The sequence below is a fragment of the Talpa occidentalis genome, unplaced genomic scaffold (assembly GCF_014898055.3).
Source record: "Talpa occidentalis isolate TD23 unplaced genomic scaffold, MPIMG_talOcc4v2.1 talOcc4.4, whole genome shotgun sequence".
NCBI lineage: Eukaryota > Metazoa > Chordata > Mammalia > Eulipotyphla > Talpidae > Talpa > Talpa occidentalis.
Window position 1 is genome coordinate 30,607,074 of NW_023604295.1, and position 21,749 is coordinate 30,628,822.

General features: G+C 38.5%; 1 protein-coding gene and 1 long non-coding RNA gene across 6 annotated transcripts in view; one reads left to right on the forward strand and one right to left on the reverse strand.

Annotated features, from left to right (window-relative positions):
* Positions 1–3,179: 3,179 nt before the first annotated feature.
* Positions 3,180–6,193, reverse strand: LOC119256770 (uncharacterized). 2 transcript variants are annotated; one of them, XR_005127884.2, is made up of 5 exons: positions 6,049–6,193; positions 5,527–5,899; positions 5,240–5,408; positions 4,499–4,636; positions 3,180–3,430 (listed from the first exon to the last, which is right to left on the reverse strand). It is a non-coding gene; the product is annotated as an uncharacterized LOC119256770 (long non-coding RNA). The 2 variants fall into 2 exon arrangements; XR_008553822.1 differs by having other exon boundaries at positions 5,240–5,899.
* Positions 6,194–6,431: 238 nt separating this feature from the next.
* YEATS2 (YEATS domain containing 2) overlaps positions 6,432–21,749 on the forward strand; it is an 86,861-nt gene continuing 71,543 nt past the window's right edge. For 3 of the 4 annotated variants that reach the window (XM_054700409.1, XM_054700411.1, XM_037525181.2), the window contains exon 1: positions 6,432–6,503. The gene's annotated coding sequence lies outside the window, so the exon portion shown is untranslated. Of the gene's footprint in view, positions 6,504–14,539; positions 14,815–21,749 lie in introns of those variants that run through there. The other variant, XM_054700410.1, reaches the window with a different exon arrangement.

Sequence of the window (21,749 nt, forward strand, 5' to 3'; positions counted from 1 at the left end):
GGAGGTCCTTGGTTTTTCACCAGCTTTCAGGGTGCTATTGGACTCCCAGCTCAGCATAACTGGTAGGACACATTCACCCATGTATCTCTCTTTCTCCCTGAGTTTTTCTTTTCTCATTTTCCCTTTTTGTAAATAAACCCTTTATTAACCTTTTTGTGTGTGTCTACAGTTGAGTCTCATTATAAGTCCCATTTTAAATGTGCAGGTGATGACCCACAGTCAGGCAACCCATTTCACAAAGGGGTTGCCCTGTAACAATTCTTAATAGGAGAAAGCAGCAGTGTGAGTTAAACAATAAACAGCAACTGAAGCTCAGACTGGGATGAGGGAGATGGGGAAACAACAGAGAGCAGGGAGGGTCCCCTGAAGGCAATGGGACTGCCTTGAGTAGGATGACAGCTTCCTAGCAGCATCCCCAGCCTCCTGGTACAGATCTAAACTTTTAGATCCTGGAGTCAGAATACTTCCATCTGTCACTTCACTCTATCACTTAGCTGTTACTCTACCTTTTTATTGTACTGTACCTTTTTGTAATCAAAGTAATCTTTGTGAAGTGCTTGGAATGCTAGACTGGTACATAGTAAGTGGTAGCTAATATCCAATATTAGCAATTGGGTCCAGATTAACACAGCTCCTGATTTTTCATAGAAAGAAAAGCTGATTATTATGCAAAATTTCTCATTATTTGAAACGTTGGCTTGTTTTTTTAAAGATGTATTTATTATTATTTATTTATTATTTATTAAGTAAATAAATTTATGCATACAAGAATTGGGGTGTAGGCCAGAGGTGTGGGGGGTGAGAGGATTCACTAGAGACAAAGTGGGGAGCAGAACAGACAGATCCACTGAAATGTACTGCTGAGGGGAGCAGGGGGTAAAACAGGAGAGATCTGCTGTGCTATGTGGGTCAGCTCCCTGGCAGGCATCAAACACATCAAACACATGTGGCAGTGGCTGGTGATGGCTTGATAGTGCTGAGACTTTAACCCCTGTGCCACCAGGGATGGCCACGTTGGGTCATGTTTAAAGCAAGGTGGGACTTTGGAGCTTGTGGCCGTACCATCACTCTGATCTGCAGTGTCTTCCACTGTACCCTCACAGCCTTGTTGACAATAGAATGTTGGCCTCACCACCTATCCCTTCTCCTCTGAGCCCCAGAGCCCTGTATACAACGGCTGTATAATCTTTACAGACAAATGTACCAGAGCAACTGCTCGATTTACCCACCCCTCAACTTACAAAATATTCTTCCTTCTGACTCCCTTCTCTCAGGAAATGGCACCACCATACACCATCTTACACCATCTGCTAATGCCAGAGACCTGGCAGTCACCCTCAGTTCTTCTCAACCCTAGTCTCCTTCTTCCAGGGACACCTCCAGTGGTTGTATAGGTGGTTAATGCCCAAGCAGACCTGGTCAAGGAGGGTACTAAAACCCAACTTCTAGTCACCGAGTGCCCCAGTGCAGGGCTGTGTCTGCTTGAAGGATCGGTTGGCTTTTTCTCACTGCCACTTGACTTGCCAGGTCTCAGTCCCTTTCCCTCCTCTCCCCAGTCTACTCCCAGTTCATTACTAAGTCTCTAGGTATCTTCTCTACAATTCTTGCATCTAGCCACATCCTTCCACCTCCACTGTCCTGGCAAAGCCACCCTCATTTTTCATCTGGGTCACTCAAGTTGCTTTCCCAGCTGTCTTGCCGTTTCTTTGTTCACACATACGTCCAGTCATTCCCCACCTATTTTGCCAGGGTAAGTAATCCTTTTAAAAGGGCAAATCATGCACATTATTCCCCTGCTTAAAAACCTTCCATGACTTCCTGTTGTTCTTAGGGTAAAGATAAAAATCTTAACTCATCCCCCTGTGTGCTCTTGCTCCACCTAACTCCTAGCCGCACCCCCAGTCACTCTACTCTTGTTAGGGTGACTATGGGCTTCCCTTGCCTGTCTTAGACTTTACTGTGCCTCAACAGCACCTGCTGCATTCTAATTTCATTCAATATATTTTCAGGGGAGATTTTTCTACCTCCAATTTAAATATGGTCTCCCTGTATTGTGCTTTCTTAGCACCATACCTATTTCCTTCATAGAGTTTGTATCTTTGTTACAGAAATTTACACACTGTGTACATATGTATAAAAATCTGTAGCTATGCTAGTTCTCTTTACGTAATCCAAACTGGGCTCAGTGGTGCTGCCATGGGCACACGATCGTTGAAGGAGACCACTGGCCTTATGGGACTGGACGTATGTGACTCTCCATGGGCTAGGCTATGAATATTGTATGCAAAGATTCTTGATGTTGTTGAGCAAATTCCTTAAGAATGCAGCATAGAGGGGGCCTCCCTGATGGTGTAAGGAGTTAAGATGCAACCTACGAAGCTATCTGCAGCCACTGCACACAAGTTCGATCCGCAGCCAGGGAGCTACCCACATGGTGCAGCAGACCTCTCCTGACTCGCCCACTACTCCCCTCAGCAGTGTATTTCAGTCAATCTGCCTGTTCTGTTTCCCAACTCTGTCTCTGATGAATCCTCTCACTCCCCACACCTCTGGCCTGTACCCCAGTTCTTGTATGCATAAGTAATCTTTAAAAAAAAAAGGAAAGAATGCAGCATATAGGAAGTATATAGAACAGATTACAAATGAAAAGTTGGGCATGGTTAAAGAGGAAACAGATGTTAAAAAATAAGAATATCTTGGGGTAGTGAAATAAAAGCAGTAACTCTTCAGCCTGAAAATGAGCTAAGTCTGGTGAGAAAAATTATACAATGGAAACAATGGGAGCCTTTAGTGGCAAGCCCCTGCCAGCCAATGGAAATAGCCAATATGATGACTTGTGCGCTGATGGGAAACAGATGCAAGTAATGTTCTGTTAAATTTAAAATGTTTCCATGTTATTGACTTTTTATAATAAAAAAATTCAAACGGAAAACATTCAGGAGACATGTTAATGTTGGATATTATGGTAATAGGGACATGAAAATCAATTTTTGATTTGTAAAGTATACATTCAAATTACTTCAAAGATGATATTTCTTTAAGGAGTTTATGGGAAGCTCTGAAAGTTAACTGGAAAAATTCCTATAGATTTTCAATGCAGAGGCCATATTCAAAAGAGGAAGTAACTTTCAGTGGCATCTTCAACACACTTCATTTTTTAATTCTGAATAAAACAGAAAAGGTATTTTATTATTTAAACAAATTTATAGGTCACCGTTTCAAGTTCAAATAGTAAGTAGTAAGAATAAAAGTCATCAAGTTAGAATTCATTGTAACACTTAAGGAACTTGATTTGGTATTTAAAAGAAAGATTTCTTGTTTATAGTGGTAGTTGGGAAAACATTTTGACTCATTTAAGGAAGTTAGCTTTGGGATCCCTAACCCCAATTTTCTTGATTGGTAAAACCGCATCAGGATAGAAGTAGAATTTCTGTAAATAAAAAAAAGTCACATTAAGATTCCTAAAATTTATCAGGTAGACTATATAGAAACATATTATTTGTATAGTTATAACTTCAAAGTAGAATCACTAAGTGGTTTTCACTAAGTCTCCAATATCAGTGCAACTGTGTGTGAAAAAGAAGGTAAATGTTCAAGCAAAGATGCAGTTGGCATGCTCAAGGTTAAGCAAAAAATAAAATTACTTTTCATATGTTCTCAATAAAATAAAATATATTAAAATAAAATCAAATAAATGATCCATACTTTCTCATGGGCTCTCATTCTCACTAGGGACAGGGTTAAACAAACTTGCCAATCAAAGTTACCCGGTTTTAAGCAGTCTCAGTTTGGGTAAATATTTAGTCAATTTCAGTTTACAGTCCCATCAGAACTTTCTTCTCCCCCAGTCTGGATTTCCCAAGATGGCCAATGGGATCAAAGAGAAGTTTTGAGATAGCGGCTGGAGAAGTCACAGACTGTGTGCAGAGCTGTGAGCTGGAGTATGGGTCCTCAGTGCCCTCAGCTGCCATGTCCCTAGTCATCCTAGGTCATCTCGGCCCTGCTGGCATTGTAACCAAACTCAATGGGTCTTTTCTCATGATGGGCATCTGGACTGAATGAAAGATACCACCAAAATGGAGTGCACAAAGGACAAGTATTTACATCCTTGTGACAAGAAAAAGAGACAGCCAGACCAGTGTTTCCAAAGAAACTGTCTCATAGATGAGAAAATGAGGTGGTTATATGGTATTGTTCAGTGTGGGAAGGGGTCTTCAGCAATGTCTTTGTTCCCTATGCTGGATGGTAGCATCATCTGGACCTTATCTTTAGTCAGGGAGATCTGCAAAAATATACTTTCATGCAAACCTGAAAGCTTGTCACATATGATTCTTATCTCAATTAGGTTTTATTTATGATCAAGGAGCTAGTGTACAAGGTGACCTATGCCTGGTGGCTTGGGCCAACAGGGAAAGTTCCCTAATTCTTACTACTGTGTGCTCACAGCATCTGCTGCTGAGGTTGTTGGCTAGCGTGCTCATGATCATTGCTTCAGTACCTTCAGAGTCTGATGTCTCAATTTCGCACTCCCTCCACATCATCCCTGATCCCAGCTGACGTGGGAGCATTCTAACTTTTGCTGGGGTCTTCAGTTCTCCACACCCTTATGTTCTTAGCCACATTCTCCAGCCATTCTCTGAAAACCAATCCAGTACAAAGTCTCTGGTTTAGGATAATCTGCGTCCTGGCATTGTGCCCACTGGCCTAGCTATGGCTTCCTAGCTTGCTACTTTCTGGTTGCCTGGCAGACAGCATACAGAGAAACCCAAGTTTCTGGTATACTAGCTGCAAATTGTGGCTACCCAACAGCATTACCTCAAACTCCTCTTCCTTCCCAATGCCACCACCTCTTCCTGAGCCCTGCTTGATGAGAGAGTCTACCAGACTGGGTCTTTCAAGCTAAGGAAGTGGGCTTCCCACAAGCTTAGCTGGATATTTCTCAGGGTTAGAACCCCAAACTGATAACATTGAGTCACTCATCATGATCTTTTACTCTCCCTCTTTCTCCATGAAATGTACTCCTATCTTTCCAGTGCTTATTCTCTGTTGGCTCGTAGATTTAAGGTTCATGGAAGCTTTTCCTGGTCTTTCAGATTAGATTGACAACAAATTGCACAAGGGAAGGAACTGTTTTATTTCTACACCCTCACTTCCTACCACAGCATTTGGCACACAGTGTCAGAACACAGACTAGAAATGCAATAAAAATTTGTGCAGTAAGTATTGTTAATATCTTTACCTCTAGTAGACCTTAAGGTCAGGAGGCCATGGGTGACATATTATAAATCCCTTGATTCCCTCATCATGCAGGATTTTGGAGTCAGCTCCTGGACCTACTATTTAGTCATTCTTCGTTCAACAAATACTTTTTGAGTGCAAATACTGTGTACAGTGTAAGGCACTTGCTACTGGAGATATAAATAAATCATTTAAAACATTTATATTAAATACATCAAAAAATCATAAAACATAAGCAATTATATATAAAACATAAGCAATTATAAAGTAAGCCTCTTCTAAACCTACCATTAAGCTCCCATGGTAAATCTTTACATAGTGAGAAGAAATGATTAAAGAAGGAGACAAATATATCCTGGGAGACCAGCTGGAGCCTACAACGATATTATACATATGGATGATGGGGTCTGGGGCAAAGTGTTATAGGAAGAAGAGGGAAGACTAGGCTCAAGAGGTGTTTGGGGGCCTCCCCTGGTGGCACAGCGGTTGAGCGCTGGGCTGTGAGGGGTTCGATCCCCGGCCGCTGGCGAAGGTCACACACACACACACAAAAAAAAAAAAAAAAAAAAGCTTTTTGGGGGGAATGCTGGACTTGCTGGCTTGTCACTAAGTAGTTGTGACCTAGGTAAGTCTCAACCTTTCCATGCCTCTGTTTCTGCATCTGCAACATAGATTAGGAACAGTTATTTCTATTCTGAACACCAAGCTTGTTACAAGTTTTCTCTCCCTTTCCCTCCACCCGCCCATCACACACACACACACACACACACACACACACGCACACACACACAGAGTAACTATTGTTATTACGAGGTTGCTTCAGAAATCCAGGAGGAATGAATACTCTGCCACACTTGGGCCAGGACCTCCCCATTTTCTTCCAGGGGGTAACCGACACGTGAAGCGCTCGCCTGGAGACGCCACCGTCCCTCGCAGCTGCAGTAGGTTCGCAACCGCGGCGGCCCGGCCTGGCCCCGCCCACCCTGCGAGCCCCGCCCCCTGCGAGCCCCGCCCCCTGCGAGCCCCGCCCCCGGCCGCGCGCGCCGCCTCCGCCGCTGCGCGCGCCCGCCCCGCCCCCGCTGCTGACGTGAGGGGCCGAGCGGGCCGGGCGGGCTCCGCCGAGCCGTGTGCTTCCGCGGGCTGCGGGGTCGCTGGGGCCTCGTGGCGGGGCGGCTCGGCCGGGCTTCGCCCGTTCCGCCGCCTCCCCCGTGCGCTCCCGCGGCGCCAGGCGGGGCCCGCGCCTCGGCGGGAGATCCGGAGAGCGGGTGAGAGCCGGCGGGAGCGGGATGGGACCGGCAGGGCGCGCGCGCCGCTCTCCGGGGCATTGTCTGGGCGGGGGCGGCGCGGGCACGTGCGCGCCCCTCCCCCCCCCCGGCGCCCCGACCCCCCCCCCCGGGGCCGGCGAGGTGGGGACGGGGCCTGCAGAGGGGAGACGATCGGGAGAGGAGGCTGGGTCGCGGGTGGATGTGTCTGTCGGGGAGTCTCGGAAGCGGGAACCCGGAATTTGGGGGGGGGGGGTGTATTGGGGGGCCTTTTCTAAGCGCTCTCTGAGCGGGGTGCGAGTCCCTTGGGCCTCAGAGCTCAGCTTTCTGCATGTTAGTGAAGCTTGGGGGCCTGTGATGGGATTGGAGGCGAGATTTGGCCCCAGCACCAGCAAGTTGTGGGTTTACCACCAAGAATCCTGGAATCTCCCTCCAACCTGTCGCCATCCCTACCGCCCCTCCCCGGTGGAGGATGAGTCGGATCCAGCAGGTTGGAGGATATTCCAGGAGCAGTGTCCTACCTAATTAAAACACCAGAGGTGTGAGACAGTGTGGGGTCGGAGTGGAAGCTTGGGAAAGTGAGTACTTGGAAGAAAGGCTGGCTGGGTGGATTGTGGCCAGATTGCAGAAGACAATGAGGTTTAAATCATAACCTTGTTATTTCTATCCTGAAAGTAATTATGTTCAAAAATAGAAAGTAGAGGAGGAAAATATCACCAATAACCCTGCAGCCCCGACACATCATTGTTTTAGTGTTTTGCTAGATTTAATTCTAATATTTTTAGGTAAACTTTTAAGATTCTCTGCAGTTTTCCATCCCCTTTCCTCCTCAACATGTAACAGTGCGATGTGATTTGATACAGTATTCAGCAATGTCGTTTCCTCTTAATAAACGAGGAGAAAGTATTCATTAGAGAAAAATGTAAAGAATAGAGGCACGATTAAAAATACCCTTAGTTTTGCTGTCTAGAGATATTATGGAGCGTATATTTTGGTTGTGTACATTCTTTGAAAGATAGGAGCAGCTGATGCCCTGATTAGGAATTTGGAATTTAGTTTTTAAGAGGACCCTTTGAAAGTTTTAAGTAAGGCATGAAGCCTTAAATCGACTGTGTGAAGGAAGGGGGCTGGAGTGGAAGCTGGGAGATCATTAGGATGCTTTTTGCAGGACCTTGGACCAGGACCATGGCCATAGAGATGGAGAAGACTACAAAAGTTAAAATATTTTGGCTATAGCATGAAAAACACTTGGCAGTGAACTGGTGAGGGAAGAACTTTTGATAGTTTGATGCCACTCACTGAGAAGAAGAATGGGAGAGAAATTTGAGGGGGGAATAATCATGAATTCTCTTTTGTATGTTTACATTTGAGATGCACATTAGATGTGAAATGGGTATGTTGAGGAAGTAGTTGGATGTTGTGGATGAGATTTTAGAAACGGAGATTAAAAAAATTGAGAGATTCAGTTCATAGATGATATTTAACAGTATGGGGCTATATGAGATAATTTAGAGAAAGTGTAAATAGAGAAGTGAAAATCAAGGCTCAAGCTCTGGAAGGCAAAGGAAGTGTCAACATAGGAGGGAAGAAACAGCCCGTGAGATGGGAGAAAAAGCAGGAGACTAGGTGTCATGGAAGCCAAGAGAGATACATTTCTGGAAAATGGAGAATTGGATTTGGCAAAGTGGAGGTTACTGTCCAAAGTTCTAGTAGAAGTGGAAGGTGGAAACTGCATTGAAATAGTTGAATGGCACTAAATCTAAATGACCAAGTCAATATGAAGTGAGTATGGATTAGAGAAAAGTAACAGAGTTTCAAGACATCTTATTTCCATCTGCCCCCAAACTAAGTTTGACAGCTGAAAAGTGGTGTCTAGTTTATTTTTCCATTTGTTACTGGCATGTTTGAACCTATTTTATGTTTATTGGCCATCTGTGAATTTATATTCTTGTCCTTTGTGCTTCTTTTTATTTGTGTTTATCATTTTCTGATTGTCAAAAATTCTTTAGATATTAAAAATATGTAGCCTGATATAGAGCTTGCAGAGTTTCCCCCTTTGATTCCTACCCATCTGCTAAGATATGCATGAGTTTATTACAAATACTTTGTCAGAAAGGACATGGTTAATAATGGAAAAACCATGCTTATTTAACTCCTATGTATATTTTGTTTTTCAATTGTGGTAAGATACATGTAACAAAATTTACCACCTTAAGTACTTTTAAGTGTAAATTTTAGTGGTATTAAATACATTCATAACATCGTGCAACCATCTCCACTGTCCATAACTTTTTTCATCTTGTAAAACTGAAACCTTAAAATTCTCAGTTCCTCTTCTCTCTCCACACCCCGCCCCCCAAGCCCCTGGCAGTCTCCATTTTACTATCTCTGATTTTGACTACCTCATATAATTGGCATCATGTGATATTTGTCTTTTTGTGGCTGATGTATTTCATTTAGCATGAAGTCTTCAAGGTTCATCCATGTTGTGGCATGTGTCAAAATTTCCTTCCTTTTAAAGGCTGAATAGTTGTTGCACATAGGTATATGTCACATTTTGTTTATTCATTCATCTGTCAATGAACACTTGGGTTGCATTCATCTTCTGACATGAATAAAGCTAATTCAAATATCTTTTTGAATCCTTGCATTTCTTTGGGGTATGTACCCAGAAATAGAATTGCTGGGCCATATAGTAATTCCATTTATAATTTTTTGAGAAACTGATACACTTTTCCCTAACAACTGCACCATTTTACATCCCCACCAACAGTACACACTGGTTTCAGTTTCTCTGCTGCAGCAGCACTTGTTTTCTGTTTGGGGAATAGTAGACTTCCTAATGGGTGTAAAATTGATAACTCGTAGCAGTTTTGATTTGTCCTTTCCTAATATTGGTGATGTTGAGTATTTTTTCATGTGCTTATATCATCTTTGTATATCATCTTTGAAGAAATGTCTATTCAGATCCTTTGCCCATTTAATTGAGTTGTTTGGCTTTTGTTGAATTTAGGAGTTCTCTCTATTCTAGATATTATCCTTCAGCAGATACATGATTTGCAAATATTTTCTCCATTCTGAGTATGCCTTTTTACTCTGTGGAGCATGTCTTTTGATGCACAAAATTTACAAGTTTTCATCAGGTCCGTTTTGTCTATTTTTTTGATCATCTGTGCCTTTGGTATTATATTTAATAGATCATTGCCAAATCCAATGTTGTGACTCTTTTTGTTACAAGTTTTCTTTTAAGAGTTTTATTATTTTAGGTCTTACATTTAGGTCTTTGATTCATTTTTAGTTAATTTTTGTTCGTGGTTGTTAGTAAGAGTCCAACTTTAATCTTTTGCGTGTCAGCATCTAATTTTTTTAGCACCATTTGGTGAACACTCTCCTTTCATTATTGAATGGTCTTGGCATCCTTGTCAAAAATCATTTAACTCTATGCTGTGATTTATTTCTGGACTCTATTCTAGCTTTTTGGTGAATACATTGTCTTTATGACAGTTCCATATTGTTTTGATTACTGTAGCTCTGAAGTAAGTTTTGAAATCAGGAAGTGTGAGTCCTCCAGTTTAGTTGTTCTTTTTCAGGGTTGTTTTGGTTATTTAGGGTTCCTTGAGATTCTATATGATTTATAGTAGGGGTTTTTTCCTAAATGTTTTTTTCTAAAAGTTTCATTGGGTTTTGACAGGAACTGCACTGAATGTTTCGATGGCTTTGTGATATATTGACCTTTTAATAATACTAGCTTTTACAGTCCATAAACATAGATGCGTTTTATTTATGTCTTTAATTTCTTTCACCAATATTTTGTAGTTTTCATTGTGTAGAACATTCACTTCTCTTGGTCTAAGTTAATCCCTATGTATTTTATTCTTTCTGATGCTATTTTTTTTTTTTTTAAAATTTTTTTTTTTTTTTTAAAGATTTATTTATTTATTTATACAAGCACTGGGTACAGTCAGAAGCGCGGGAGGGTGAGAGAATTCACCGGAGTCAGAGCGGGGAGCAGAGCAGGCAGAAGGACCGAAGAACACTGCTGAGGGGAGCAGCGGGCGGCAGGAGAGGTCTGCGCGCCATGTGGGACCCTCCTCAGGTGGCTGGGGAGCAGCCGGGGATCGAACCGGCGCTGCAGAGGCTGCAGGCAGCTTCGCAACCCAGCGCTCAATCGCTGCGCCACCGGGGAGGCCCTTCTTTCTGATGCTATTATAAGTGGAATTGTTTTTGCCATTTCCTTTTCAGATTGTTTATTGTTTGTATGGAAATGGTAGCGATTTTTGTCTATTTACTTTCTATACTGTTAGTTTGCTGAATTCATTCATTCTAGCATTTGTTTAGCGGACTCTAGGATTTTCTACATATATCACCTCATATTAAAATGCCTTCATTCATTGGATGAATGCATCCATTTGGGTGATTATATAATTTGCTATAGACTACTTCACATTTATAAAGCATATAGGAAGCATAGAATTAATATTTATACTGTAGTTCAGCCCACATGTGATGTGCATCATCCAGTCTTGAGTGTACTTCCTTAGAAATTTTAGAAATGTTTTCTTTTTTTCATTGAACCACAGATTTTCATTTGAGCCTTCACTGCCAGTTTCTCAAGTTGGCCTGCATCTCTCTGCTTTTAACCCTGCCTCCTTTCATTAAGTTTGCTGCACTACTTTCCAATGGAGGGTGAAGGTTGATTTGCTTTTCCCTCGTAAAAAACAAGAGTTATGAGGCAGATTGTTTCTACATCATCTGCTCTGTGGGAGTTTTTGAAGGTTGGAGTGTACTTAATGGATGAGTCAGAATATAATTTGATTCTTGAAGGATAAATAGCAAGCATTTCAGTAAGTAGAGAGAAGGTAGAGGTAAAATGAGAACCATTGGAAGGTAGTTGTGAGATGTTCAGGCATGTGAACTCTGATGACCGCAGACAAGGAGCCATAGAAGAACTAGTTCTCCTCGCCAAAGATTGTTTACTCTGCTTGTCTGAAGAGTGAGCTGTGGGGGTATTTGTGCGGGACACTTGCTATATGGTAATAAAGAAAGCTGTGGATGCATTGGTCATTATCTGTTTTGTTTTTTTAAAGTTACTTTATTTGAGGGCATATATGTATGCTTTTTATTGAGATATAGTCATATAATGTAAAATTCACTATTTAAGAGTGTATATATAATTCATTGGTTTTTAGTATATTCACAGGGCTGTACAACTGTCACTACTGTCTGATTCCATGTTTGCAACGCTTGATAAAGAAGCCCCATACCTTCAATAGTCAATGCCAGCTCCCTTCCCTCTCTCATCTCCTGGAGACCACTTTCCCAATGGATTTTTGGACATTTTCTGTGAATAGAATCATATAATATGAGGCTTTAATATCTGACTTGTTTACTTAGCAAAATACAAAATTCATCCACATTGTTGTGTATATCAGTACTTCATTCCCTTTTATTACTTAATAATTATTCATTTACATGATTATACCACATTTTGTTTTCCAGTCATCAATTAATAGATATTTGCGTTGTTTCTACTTTTCTGAATTTATGAATAATGCTGTTTTAAACATCTGCATGTGAGTTTTTACATGGACATATGTTTTCAATTCTCTTAGATATGTGCCAGGAGTACAATTGCTAGGTCATATAGGAACGACCAAATGGTTTTCCATAGCACCAAGGAGTCCTATTTTGTATTGTTTATACATTTTGGGGGCAGGCTTTATTTAATAGCTATGTGTATATGTTTTTAACAAATGAACTGAGATAAATTGGCATACCACAAACTGCACACATATAAAATACACAGTTTGAAAAGTTTTGACATTGATACCCTCTGAAACCATCACCACAATCAAGATAGTAAACATATCCATCATACTTTCAGATTTTCGTATGTCCTTTCATAATCCCTTCCTGCCTCTCAATTGTTGTGTTCCCCCCCCACCACCACTGATCAGCTTTCTGTCACTATAGACTAGTTTGCCTCTTATGTTAATGGAATCATTGTAGTATATACATTTTTCTTAAGTTGGTTTCTTTCATTTGGCATCATTTTGAGATTAACTTTTATTGTTGCATGTATCATTTTATTCCTTTTTATTAATATCATATGGCTATATTACAACTTTATCCAGTCACCTGTTAATGGGCATTTGGGTTATTTCTTGGTGTTGCCTAGTACAAATAAAGTTGCTGTGAACATTTGTGTACAAGTTTTTTATAAATATCCTTTTTTCTTGAGTAAATACCTAGGGGGTGGGATGACTGGATTAATAGTAAGGTATATTTAACTTTTTAAAAAACTGCTAATCTGTTTTTGAAAGTGGTTGTGCCATATTATATTGAGTATGAAAATTTCAGTTATTCCACATTCTCTGTAGTTCTGTTCTTTTTAACATAAAGAGGAAAAAAAACAGAAAGACACCTATAAACCATCTCCCAGATTAGTCATTTTGGCATTTTCCTCCCTAAAATAATAAATGTATGTGATTAGAAAATTCAAACATTATTGTAAGGAATAAAATGAATGATAACATCTCAACCCAGAAGTGTTAATTTGTTTTAATCATTTCTTCCAAGGAGGCCTACACAAACAACTGAGAACATTCCTTTGGTCTCTTTTCTCTCCTTTAATTTACAAAAGACTCATGTTCTTAACTCTGGGTTGTTTTTATTTGTTTCTTTTTACATTTTATTTTAGAGGTGTCTCTATATTAACACGTTCTTTTTTTCCTCCTTAAATATATCAACACATCCTCTTTCGTGACTGCATTACAGTCTTACAGAAATGTAATCTGTTCTGCTATAAGAAAACACAAATGTGTCCCAATCTGATTGATAAATTAGGGATCTATTTGAGTATAATGTGCGTTTCACATTTGCTCGTGGGTGATTTCTCCTGCAAGAAATACTAGTGAAATACTGAAAACTACCCTGCTGGACTGAACCACAGAAAGAATACACAAGCCACCTAGTCATAAACCTCAGACATCTTCTCGCTACCTCGATTTACTGCTGTGATATGAGCCACACCCTTCCACAGCTTCTCTTGATTTCAGATTGCCTGCCTTCCTTCTGAAACTTGACAGTAACTCACAAACTAACATTTCAGTGCCACTTCCACAAGCAAACTTGGTCTTTTTCAAGAGAAAGTATCATTTGTGTAATTCTTAATCACTTCACATGTGTAACAACTCTGCTACCATTTTTTATTAGATTCCCTTTTTTAAATGTCACTGGTGAAAATTTCAAGTTGTCCCCCAGTCCCATTTCCTGTAGAAGCCTTATGGCTTTTATTATGCAATTTTACACGGCATGGCATGGTGATTTTAAAATGCACACATTATAGCAGAAATTATTTATTCCATAGTATGAATATGTTGTAATTATTTTTACATTTTCTAAGTTGTAAAATACATGGTATATAATAAAGAGCACACATAAGAAGTAGTATTTAAAGAATAATAAAGCAACAAATACCTACTTTGTTACTCCCCATCTTAAGAAATAGAAAATTACCAATACTTTTGAATCTCCTTATATTCTCCTCACTGGTCATTTTATACATTTTTGCATGTCTGAAATATTTGATGTTATAATTAAATTAAATTTAATTTAATTATTAACGACTAATGCCCTCCTCATCCACTAACTGGTCTTTCTAACTGGTTTCCCTGCTAATTGCCCCACTCCGCAAGTATACACAAAGCATGCTATGTATACATACTTGGGGGAGGATAATGTTTAAATAGATTTGCTTAAGATTGCTATAGATTGGATTTATCATTGAGACTTCTTGTAACAGCTTTGTTGAGCTGTAAATCACATACTGTAGAATTCATTCTTTTCAAGTATAAAATTGTGTTTTTTAAAGTATATTCACAAAGTTGTACAACCATCACTATAGCTGATTCCAGAAAAATTTCATCATTGGGTAAATTTTTGTAAATTGGTATATTTTCTAGATTAGATCATGCTGCTCTAAATAAAACAATTTTCTTTTTAAAAATGTTTTATGTTCAAAGGTGCTTACTTCTTTTCTAGACACTCAGCCCAAGATGGAAAGGAAAGTTAGGCCATAGGATTTAATGTCAGTTTAAAAGTGCCCTTTTAGTAAATTGTACAAGATTTTGCCTCAATGTATATATTTTCCCTGACTGTGTTCCAGAGTTTGGCAAAATTGTGATTTGGTCCAATATACCTCTCTTTTCCTTTCCAGTCTGGATTTGTAGACGTTTTGTTTCCTTTTTGCTTCTCTTGGAAAGAGAAATTTTATGGCTTCAACAGCAGAAACAAGAAGACTCATATGAATCAGGTTTGGTTTTAGACAATTGTAGTGGTCTTTGTCTGAAAGTGGCTCCAAGGAAGTCACTGGAAGTTATATGGCACCTCTTCTGCCACTTAGGAAGAATTTATTTTAAATATCTCCAAACCTCTAAATAGCATATAACACTCTGTCCAGAAAAAAGTACATTGAAGTGTTAGGGTAAAAGAAGGGGAAACTTGCCTAAAGTCTGCTTTAGGCAGTTGTTACACTACAGGATAGAAAAGCTGTGGCGTGGATAATTCAGGATAGCTGTTTTTATCCTAAACTTATTTTCATGTTACTTTGCAAGATTGGAGACAGAGTACTGGCTTGAATAGATCCTAGGACTGACCTTATATAGAAACTGTATAATCTTAAGCAATTTTACTTACAAGAGGAAAGTAGGTATTTTTTGGCCTGAATGGTTCCTGGGGCTGATTTTACAGAATACCAACTTGTGTAGTCTTAAGCAATTTTACTTAAGTAGTTTTGTTTGTATGGGAAGTAGGTATGTTTGACTTAGAATATATAATAGTTAATGAAACATTTTTATGAGTTCAGCTTTTCTATCTAGATCTGTTCTTTACAGGTCATTTTGGCATAAAGCGTGATGCCAATGAATAGCCTCTGTCTGCTTCCACCATTCTGGTTCAGTGTAAAATTGTAATTTTTTTTAATTGAAACATAACAGAGGACTTGAAGAAACAGTGATTGACCAGCAAATGAGAGCCTATTTAAATGGTTTGTGTATAACAGCTGACTTAGAATAGTTTTGTTAGTACCAACTTCAATGAAAATAGACCAGAACCTTCTATTTCCCCTTTTAGATTTCCCTTGAGCTAAGTCTTTCTTATAATAGGTTACTTTAAATTGCTTGTACTATTAAAAAAGAAACATAATTTGGGGAGAAAATTAGCTGAGTGTATTTTCAGTTATCTTTATCAGTGGGAGGAATACATGAGTACTCTTCAAATAGAGGGGAAAATTTTAATTGGCTGATATTTTAAAAATTCTTTTGATAGGATTTCTTTATGCCTAATAATGTTATCCAGTATAATATTAAAATGAATATATATTCATAGAGTACATACTGAGTGATCTTTGGGGAGCCTATTTTTAATTTAAAAAATTAATTTATGAAATGGATTACTGAAAATCAGTTGCACCAATATATTCCTAAAGGTTCAGTATTAAATGTATAAATATACAGTGTGAATCACCTTGCTTCTGGATCTCCTCAGTGCTTTTTTATTGCTGGCAGTAAAACTTTCTACTTCTGTTGCACTATTTTAATACCCTGTCAGATTTGATTTGTATCTGTATTCACAGATGAAAACTGGTCTGTCATTTTTCTCTAGGGATACCTTTTGCCACATCTTCATAGGTTTAGATATTATGTTCAATTATTGTTAATTTTTAAGTAGTTTGTTATTTTGAATTGTTTAGAAAGAGTATCATACTTTCCATATCAAAATGAATTTTTGTTTCATATTTCATTTTATTAAGATTGGAATAGGAGTATAACATTTCCACATTTTGCAAAAATTTCTTATCCTATTACAATTTAGAAATGAGTTTTTTATATATATATCTCAAATGGATTCTCTGTTGGGTTCAGAGTTTATGTATCTGTTAAATGTGGCTTCTTAATTGCATCTGTACTTTTATCTGTTGTCTTCTAGGTCTTAAATTTTTCAGAGATGTGTTCAAATTCTCTTACATGCTATTTTCTTAAATTTTTGTATTTCTGGTTTGTTTTGTATTTTGTATATTTTGATGTCTAGTTTCCAACTTTATAATGTGTCTTTTTTAAATAATGTGTCTTTTAACAGTAACAATCTTTATATGTTAAATGTTTTTTTTTAAAAATGTTTTTTTGCCTTATTATGTCTGTTAATGTTATGCTTGCTGTTTATTTGTATCTGTGTATAGTAACTGCATATCTCTTTATTTTATACATTTAGCTATAGTGCCTTTGAATATAGCAAAATCAACATAGATTTTTAAGTATTTTGGAAAAAATGTTGTAAACTAATTGTTATATTCACTTTGGATATTTTGGCTTATATTTTAGTCATTCATTCATTCATTCAGCAGTCATTTATTGATAGCTTCCAGGAACTTTGAAGAGGGAAGTTGGGGATAGCTATGTTGAATAGGGTGATCAAGGAAGGCTTTCTCTGATAAAGTGATATTTGAGCTGGGATCTGATAAAGCTATCTGAGGGGAGGCATTCCATGCATAGGGATTTGTAAGTCCATAAACCCTAAGGAAAGATTGAGGTGTACTTGAGGAACAGAAAGAAAAGCAGTATATCTGGGTCTTAATTATTGAGGATGGAGAGGGAGGTGGGACCTAATTCACCTAAGACTTGTATGTCATTTTAAGGAATGGGATTTTATTGTGTTATGGAAAACAGTTGGAAGATTTCATGCAGGAGATTACATGGTCAGATAGATTTGTGCAATCCTTTTGTAAATTGAAGTAATAGTTTAAATACAGTGAAATACAAAGGTAATAAGTTGGGTGAGTTTTCATAATTGCATATACCCAATGTATTATCTCAAAAAGATCCTTTATTTCCCTTCCCAGTCAGTCCCCACCACCAGCCTCCCCAACCACTATTCATATTTCTTCACCAAAGATTAACTTACCTGTTCTAGACCTTCTATAAATAGAATCATTAGTATGTGTACTTTTTGAGACTCATCCCTGTTGCTTGGATCAGGAGTTCAGTGGGTATACCACACTTTGTTTATCTATTTTCCTGTTTTGTTTTCTGTAGAAGTTTTTGAAATGTTTCTTTGGCTAACAGGAGAATGGATTCTGTCATCCAGATATTTAATAAAGGAACACTGGTTATCCCATTTACAAAAGGGAACTTAGTTTTGTTTGAAAGCAAGATATAGAAAGGACAGGGCAAAAGAATTGACATCTTAGGAACATCTATCTATATGGAAGCAAATGGAAAATAATGTGCTGTCCTCTTCATCTGCCCTGTAAAATTAGATGGGCAAAATTGTCTTGAATGAGAGCACAGAATGCAGTGGTTCTAATGAAATTTAAATGCTGTGAGGGTCATGGAATTTTATATTGAGAAGATACCTCAAATAATACATGGCAGATTGTTCGAGTGCCTTACTTGTCAGATTTTACTTATTCCCCAGCAATTGTCCACATTTTGTAAGATGTGGTATTTGCAAAACAGGATTCTGAATCTTCTTTGTGCACTCAGACCTTTTACCAAGAATTTCTTGTGACTGTATTACTTAATTTTTGGGTTTTTAATTAAGTAATTTCTTTTTTAAATTATTTTTCTTTTGTGGTTCATTTCAATGTTTAAAGCATTAAAAGATTTTGAATTTTGGTTTTTAACATTGTCAAGAACACAGACTTGTTATTTGAACAAAGCAGGTTTTGCTTTCTTACATGATATGTGACAAAACATGTGATTTCTAAATTTGAATCAACAGCATTTACTTTTTTGTAATAAGGCTGTTTTCAGATGAAAACTTTAACTTGGAGGATTTACATTTTTATGTATTTCTGTACTTGAATTTCATCCCACGGAGAAAATCCTTTCTCACGGACAGATTGTAAACAGTAACAGACTTTTAAAAATAGTTTATATTATTACCTCAGTATTTTCAATTTCATCTAATTCAAAATATGAAGTGAATTAGTAGGACATTCTGTTTAAAAGTTTGATATGACAGGACTTAATGACAACTCACATATCTCTTTCATAAATCGCAGATAAGAAGAATCCAAAACTTAACATTATACCATGGGTCTTTGTTACACATTCCATATACTTGTTTATTACATCATGATGAGAGTATGCCTCAGCAGATGTGCTTAGCCTTAGCTAGCATATGCCTAAATGTTCCATGGGTGTACTTTAGAGTTGTTCTTAGTAGACATAAACAAATGTGAATTAGTTTAAAATGCTCAATACAGGACCTCCCTGGTGGCGCAGAGGTTAGAGTCTCAGCACTAACAAGCTATTGCCAGCCACTGTGGCATGAGTTTGATTCCCGGCCAGGGAGCTAACCCATATGGCACAACAGACCTCTCCTATTTCCCTTGCTGTTCTCAGCAGTGTATTTCAGTAGATTTGCCTGTTCTGCTCCCCACTCTGTCTCTGGTGAATCCGCTTACCCCCTGCATCTCTGGCCTACACACCCAGGTCTTGTATGCATAAATAAATAAAAATAATTCTTTGAAAAAGAAATAAAAAAATAAAATGCTCAATACACCTACATCTTCCTATGTTTATCTGAATCTCAAATCTTTAGTCCAAAGGTGACCAAAAAGCATGAAATAAGAATTTTCTTGGCAGCGTAAGTTACCTCATTGATGGTTTCTTCCATTACCCCCACATCCCAATGTACAGCAGATTTCTTTTTTTCCCATTCTGTTTCTTCAGTTATAGAGCCAAAGTCAGAAGAGAGTTTTGCTTCATCCCATAAGTAAGAGTGAAATAAAATGCTGTTCCCTACTAGCATTGTCAACATTTTGGGGGAAGGAACTTACTCATAATCCCCTAAGACTCTTGGAAAACTATAGAGGACAGGTGTGGGCAGGAACAGAGGGCATAGGAATGCATCTGGGTGCAGTCAAAAGAATGTATGTACCTCTGATTCTAATTTTATCTGATAATAGGAGGTAGTTTTTCCCCCCTGCTGCATTAAAGGAAGATTGAGGTTCGTTGATTTTTAAGAATGTGTTCTTTATATAACTGCCCAAGAATTTCTTAAGTTGTCTAAAACTAATTGCAGACCAAATGGAGGTTAAAAGAACAAGACCTTACCTTTCATAAGCTTTATTTTATTTTTTTTAAAGATTTATTTATTTATTTATATAAGCATTGGGTACAGTCAGAAGCGCGGGAGGGTGAGAGAATTCACCAGAGCCAGAGCGGGGAGCAGAGCAGGCAGAAGGACCAAAGTACACTGCTGAGGGGAGCAGCGGGCGGCAGGAGAGGTCTGCGTGCCATGCGGGACCCTCACCCGGTGGCCGGGGAGCAGCCAGGGATCAAACTAGCGCTGCAGAGGCTGAGGGCAGCTTCGCAACCCAGCGCTCAACCGCTGCACCACCTGGGAGGCCCACCTTTCATAAGCTTTAAAAACAGAAAATAGTATTTGAATTTAGAGTCTCTCCAAAATCATGGCAGATAAACGATTATAAACAAACAATACATAGCTTAATTTTGATTAAGAATGCTTATAAATGCTTAGCTTCTTTTAAAAAATTTTTAAGCTTAGGAATATTGTACAAAATAGCAATTATAGGAAAAATGTTCTTTCAGATCTAGGATTTACATATGTCCTTACATGATGAGTCTCTCTCCCAGTTGAGTCAAATAAGTCTTGGAGATGTGAAAGAAGTAAACTAAGAACCAATAGTCTTTTAAATTCTTCCTGTTTTAACTTTGATAAAAAATACTTTGAGTTTACATTTTCATTAATTTTAAAACTTTAACTACCTACCTTTAGGTAGGTAAATAATCTGTCAGTGATAGCAGAGGTTTGGAAATCAGGGAGTACTTCTAGTCTCGTCTGTGTCATACATGAATGCATGTAAATACCCTGGCCAGTGTTTTTCATAGCTGTGTATCAGTATGCCCTCGTGGTGATTGAGTTTTTGAAATGTTGGTATTCCAAATTAAGATATGCTGTAGATATAAAATACCCACTAGATTTCAGTGACTGTACAAAGATAAGGATATGAACTGACTGCTAATTTATTTATATTGATGAATGATAATATTTTGGTTACAGTAATTAAATATATTATGAAAATGAATTTCAACTACTTTTTCCTTTTTAAAAATGTAAAATTTTAAATATACTACATGACTCAAATTATATTTCAGGAACTGCTGGTATGAACAGTGTTTTCTGAATTGCCTCACAAGAAATTAACAGGTGCTCAGTGAGGCATTTTTTGGAAGAGTACTGTGCTGTCCAATATAGTAGCTGCTACCACTGATGGCTGTTAAGTACTTGAAATACAGCTAGCTCTGAAATGTGAAAGATTGAAATATGAAGAAAAGGATCTTTTATTTGATTTTAGCTAACTTTAAATAGCCACAGGTGGAGCAGTGCAGATCTAACGGATTTCTGGGATTGCTTTAGTCAGACATTCATAACTAGGACTTGTTTACCTGTTGCAAATTTGTTTAATATTAATAAAGTTTGTACACTTTGTCTATTATGAATAATAATAAATGATCAGTTGTGATATTTATTGAGTACTTATTAATGTGGTAATATACTATCTGAGTACCAGAGAGATTTGCATAAGTATTTATTGAGACGAACTAATTTGCTTATATTTTGTAATATACTTGATACATTGTGAATTCCAATTCCAATTCTACACTATGTAGACTTACTATGTTTTCATTAAAGTCTGGTTTCTTTCCTTTCCTTAGACAGTCTTTTTTTTTTTTTTTAAAGATTTTATTTATTTATTTATTTATACAAGCACTAGGTACAGTCAGAAGTGCGGGAGGGTGAGAGAATTCACCAGCAACAGAGGAGAGAGCAGAACAGGCAGAAAGGCAAAGTCTGCTGCTGAGGGGAGCAGCGGGAGGCAGAAGAGGTCTGCGTGCCATGTGGGACCCTCGTCCGGTGGCCGGGGATCGAACCGGTGCTGCAGAGGCTGCGGGCAGCTTCGCAACCCAGCGCTCAACTGCTGCGCCACCGGGGAGGCCCTAGACAGTCTTTTCTGAAAAAGCCTGACTCCTTTTCAGACGTATGAACAATGTGCTGTTGCCCTGTTAAAGGATTTTCTTTTGACAGGGAAAGCCATGTTTTTTAACAGGTGGCGGTGGTGGTGGTGGTGGTGGTGATGATTTTTTCTAATAAACATTTGAAGTTAGTACTTTGGTTTTAAAAGGGGTGTGTGCATATTTACACTACTTACAGTATTTTGTA